Source organism: Lupinus angustifolius, chromosome LG06 (assembly GCF_001865875.1).
Source record: "Lupinus angustifolius cultivar Tanjil chromosome LG06, LupAngTanjil_v1.0, whole genome shotgun sequence".
NCBI lineage: Eukaryota > Viridiplantae > Streptophyta > Magnoliopsida > Fabales > Fabaceae > Lupinus > Lupinus angustifolius.
The window spans coordinates 24,246,560-24,252,408 of record NC_032014.1 but is presented as its reverse complement, the minus strand read 5'-3'; the positions used below and the strand labels follow the sequence as shown (position 1 = coordinate 24,252,408).

Sequence of the window (5,849 nt, the reverse complement as noted above, 5' to 3'; positions counted from 1 at the left end):
ATACAATAGATTGATAGGATATCAAGTAACTTCCTATGGGGTGATGATGCAAACAAGCTGACTCTCAACCTGTCTAAATTGGAGGTTGTGACTAAACATAAAAAAGATGGTGGTCTTGGGATCCGTAACTCGCATTTGGCGATCTCTCTTCTTGGAAAATTAAGTTAGGATATGATTCAAGGGAGCAATAAACTTTGGTGCAAGGTTTTTAGAGAGAAGTGTCTTGGGGATTGTCGTATGGTGTATGCACTGATTAGGCCTTCCGTTTCTCTTATTTGGAAGAGTATCATGAGGCTATAGTTGAATTGAGGAATGGTTTTAGCTTGTAGTTGGGCAATGGTAACTAATCCTTCTGGTATGATAATTGGTTTGGAATTGGCAAACTTTGTAATTTGGTGGACTATATTAATATTTACATCCAGATGCAATTGAAAGACTTTTAGAATGATTGTTTTTGGGATTTTAGTTTTATTTATATCATGCTTCCTAATCATGTCAAGGACACTATTCAATTAATTCTAGTTTCGTCTTCCTCGAACCATATTGACTCTTGGATTTGGGAGGATAGTATAACAAGGTGTTACTCAACTAACTATGGTTATTGGTAGATTAGGAGCAATGATCAGATCGTGTCTTCACATAATCCTTGGAGTTGGTTGTGGAGATTGCATTTCCCAGAAAAGTCAAATTTCTTTGTTGACTCTCTACTCATGATTCCTTGCCAATAAACTCTATCTATTTTAGAAGACATATGACAACGTCAATATGCTCTCATTGTAATATTGTTAGTGAGGAGCTCCTAACACCTTCAGGGACTGTTGAAACTCTGCTCTTTTGTGGCATCGTTTGGGTTTCAATGAGCAAGGATTCTGGGTCAATCAATCCTTCATGTCTTGACTGGTGGGTAATATCAAACCCCGCAATGGAAGACTTTTTTGGCAGGTTTTTAGTGGGCTTGGTGGTGGCATAATAATACAATTTATATTAATCATTTATTAAAACCCAAAAATGCAATATATATGTATTATAATCATTTATTGTTTATCTATATTAATTATATTCACTAATTATTAAATATAAATATAATTAATAAATGATATAATAATAATATAAAAACTTTTACCTCATAAATCTTGTATTTGTGTTCTCAAAATAAAAAAATGTCACGAGTTTATAAAAAATGAATCTAAATGCCACAAAATTACGATTTACCATAGGCATCAATAAATGCCTTTGTGGATTTTAACGTTAAGTTAGTGACAACTAACAACCTTCAATAATAGAGAAAAAAATGTATACACTAAGTTTTTAACACTATCATTATATTCTCTACTATTCATTCTCCATCTTCATTGACTCTTCATAAAAAAGTAATCAAAATGAAGGAAATAAATTAACTGATGAAATAATTGCCTATTATATCTAAATAGATAACTGCTGATAGGTTGGAAAGAACTAACAATAGTTTTTTAGATTGAATCTTCTTTTAGGTACTATAAAAAATATCTCTTTATTTTTTTGGGTAAGAAATTAATGTTTTTTGTATACGTGACTGCCCCAATAAGTATTATTCTCAGAAATTGAATTCTTGACATTCTAGTTATCTTAGGAACTAGACCTGTATTGTTGACTTTTTCCATTCAGTCTATTTTAATAAAAGTCTATTTTCATAAAATAATAATGTATATCTAGTGCGTCCATGCCATAATAAATTTTGCACCAGCATTTTTTCATGCACAGGTTAAGGATCATGAAGAAAAATATTTTATGGAGATGTTGAAGTTATTGCAATTAGAATTGTTTATTTTGGTTTTATAATTCATATTTTCCTCTTCTTCATTCCTCAATCCTTAAAAAAAGTTTTTTCAATGCGTGAACATATTTTAAGGATGAAAAATAATATTTATTTATTATTTTTGAAATATCATATATTTATTTTGCTATAAAACCTTTCTTGTAATGGAATCCTTAAAAGTGTCATCCAAAAATGTTAAACTTTTTTGTTTTAATTACTATGATGTGTTTAATTTTCTCGATATTAAGTTTCAGTCCACCACGAAAGTAAAAAAATGAAAGTGGGATACAAATTTTTACAAGATAAATTGTTATTTCTATATATTATGAAATTATTATTTGGTTGAGTTGCAAACTATATCCCTACATTTTAAGATGTTTGCCATTGTGCCCTCAATCATGCAAGCACATATTAGCAGTGTCGCCTAAGTGATAAAACAATTCATTTTTTCTGGTGTACAATGCTCTACTATACATGAAAATCGATTAGTTTACATAAGGGATGGCCCATAAGGATTTGTGACAAGTGTGTTACATAAGACTCATAATTAAATGGGGTCTCAATTTTTTTTACTTATATAACTACTTTTATTTCTATATGGTAAATATGTTATTGTTTTTATTCTTTTTAAAATTTGTTTTTTTGTTAATTATTATTCGACGCATAATAATTAACAATAAATTGTTGATTGTAATAACTATTGTTTTATGTTATTATATAGTTGATGAATAATTAAAATAAAAGTTTTTCTTTGAATAAGAAAATTATGTGATCATTTAACAATCATTAATAAGATGATTTGTAAAAATATATAAAACTCATATCCCCGATAAATAATAATAATCCAGTCAAAAAAAGAAAATACATATTGCATTCTCAAATTTGCATGACACATATTTTTTTAAAAATTTATTATAAAAATCTTATTTAATTAAATTATTTATAGTTAAATTACAGGTTTAAAATTTTCTCACACCATACTTGCAAAATGTCAAGATGAATATTGATTTACACTTTTCAATATAATATCATTTTTCTATTTGTTTTTTATGGAAAAATATTTCAGACTTTTTTTATTTATTTCTTTTTGTGAATCTCTACATTTACGAGTCAAAATGGACAAATGCAGTAAATGTTCATAATGTTTGGAAACAAGTGGTAAGACAAAGAGGGAGAAAATTAATGAAACATGTTGAAATATATTGTTGGGTTACTTTTAGCATAAGTTACTAGTTTCTAAGAGTAATAGAGGTCAGTTAGTTTTTTCTTCTTCCTTTTATAAAAGGCTTTCATTGTAACTCATTTCAACTTATTCAATCAATTCAATAATCATTCAATGAATGATTTTTTCATTCTTTCTTTCTTGCTTTATCAAGATTCATGCATGAGTCTACCATTTTAACATATCAAAGCATAATTATTTTTTTGATAGCTTCCACTTATGGCCACATCATTCCAAGCTTCTTTGACTGTTCTTGTTTTCAATTTCATCCCTTCTTCTCTTCTTGCTTTCCAGACCAACAAAGGATAGGGAGAAGAAGGTGTTCGTGATTGTGATCCCGCTCTAGGTTTTGGCTTGGAACTAGGTTGTGTTTTTTGCAAGAAAATGTGATATTTGCTTCAACTTCGTGCTGGTGCTTGCAAAGAATCTCAGTGTCACTCCCACCTGGCTCCATGGGCTATTCCTACATATGAGAAACCTTTCAAATGTATTCTCAAGACCCAAATGTCTTCTTTGCCACAAAAATCAAAAGGAATGGTTCTATGTTCAAGTCTCACATTTTGGGTTGTCCTTGTGTGATGATTTCAAGTCCAGAAGCTGCTAGTTTGTTCTCAACAAAGCTCACCTCTTCAAACCAACATTTTCAGCAAGCAAAAAGAGGATGTCGGGAAAACAAGTTATCTTCTTTCACCAAGAAGAGTTCCATTCTAACTTGAGGAGGCTTGTGCTTCGTACCTTCATGCCTAAAGCCATAAAAAGCATTGTTCCTGCCATTGAATCCATTGCCCAAGATTGTCTCAAATTATGTGAAGGACGTGGGATAACCACTTTCCTTGAAATGAAGATGTTCACCTTCAATGTTGCCATACTTTCAATATTTGGCAAAGAGGAAGTTATGTATAGAGAGGATCTAAAACGGTGTTATTACACTCTTAAGAAATGGTGCAATTCAATGCTAATTATCCTTCTTGGAACACTTTTCCACAAGGCCATGAAAGCGAGAAAGGAAATTGCACATATCCTGGCACAAATAATCTTAAGAAATAGGTAGGGGGATCAAGATTTGAGGCTGCAACAAAACCCAATACTTTTATGCCATTTGGCAGTGGTATCCACGTGTCCAGGAAATGAATATTGGCCAAGTTGGAGATGCTAGTGCTTGTAAATCATCTGAACACAAAGTACAAGTAGTCTATGGAGGGTGCAAAGAATTGAATCCAGTATGGCCCTTTTGCTCTTCGCTAGAATGGTTTGTTTATTACATTATATTTCGCAAAGTAGATATTTCACAAAGAAAAGACATATCCAACTCCAGTTCTTCCAAGCTAGCTCTTCTCCTACCACCAATTACATTTCATTCTACTCTACTTCTCACCCGTCTCTCTCACACAACATTATTATAGCGTGTTTTCATATTATTGAAGCTACATATTAGGATCAATATTCCGATTCATTTTTTCTTCTCTCTTTCATCATCAATGGTTGATTCATTTCTGTCCATGGTGGTAAAGCTTAGATAAAACTTCTGCCATGGATGGTTAAGCATTGGATAGTGATAAGTGCAAAAAGTATACACTTTTCACCATCATTTTATGGCACTTATCCTATGCAAATTGTAGAAAACCAACTTAAATTAACACTTTTTAGGTGAATTTTGCATGATTAAATAAATTAGTTCTATATTAATTCCTGTCCAAGTTTTCTTTGAGTTTTATAGAAAAATGAATATTAAAGAATATATTCAAAGATGGACAAGAATTCAAGCCAAAATTCAAGACAAAAGGTCAAAATGAATTGCTAAAAGTAATCAAGTTAAAGCATGGCATGCTATGTGTTTAATTTGGTTACTTAGCCTTGAAGAAATGTAGCTTACTTCGTCTTGAAGAAACCCACAAAAATCAAATGCTTACCTTAACTTAAAGAAAACATCCCAAAAGTTCAAGCAACCAACAAAAATCAAGTAACAAACCAAAGAAAAAAAAGGTTGCTTCACCATTGAAGAAATCAAGCACAAAGCTGTCCAGCCAAGCCACACATCAAGCACCAGACTAGGTCAGCCAAGCACCAAGCACCAGGGCAGGTCAGCCAAGCACCAAGTACCAGGCCAGGTCAGCCAAACACCAAGCACCGGGCCAGGTAAGCTAAGCTGCTGAAACAGGCAACTTAGCGTGGAACCAGGTCAGCTAAGCTGCTGAAACAGGCAGCTTAGCGGGGAACCAGGTGTCCTAAGCGGTTGGTGCACCAGAAAAATGATTTCTAGGTCAACTCATGGAACATCTTACTTTTTCTTTGCTTAAAGGTCAAGAACATGACCTCATAGATGACATAAGGCTATGACAAGAAGGAGGAGGTGTCACCATGCATGTAACCTAGCCTACCATAGTGGTCAAGTAGGAGCCAAAGTGGCTCTTCATAGGGGCCAATGGTGAGTAGCTTAGCTGCCAAACAGGGCAGTTGAGCGCCCAACACTTTGGTCTATAAAAAGGCATGAAATTCTCATTTGTAACACATTGTACATTCATTCTAAATTCTTCCTAGTTGATTCCTCTTCTTTTCCTTTCATTTTAGGTAGTTTTTAGGCTAGTTTTATAGTAGTTTTTCATATAATTCAAGAGGACAAAGGAGAAGACAAATGAGATACAAAAATCCATTTTGTAATCTCATTTGGAACCTAAAGCATCCAATCCTTGGATGGATGGCTCATGCTCCTAACAATTTCATTTGTAAGTTGATTATGTATTTCTACTTCTTCTTTTATTCTAAATCATTTGGAACCTAAAGCATCCAATCATTGGATGGATGGCTCCTACTCCTAACAATTTCATTTGTAAG

The 5,849-nt window shown here is 32.7% G+C and overlaps 1 pseudogene; it reads left to right on the top strand.

Annotated features, from left to right (window-relative positions):
- Positions 752 to 4,068, top strand: LOC109350549 (annotated as a pseudogene).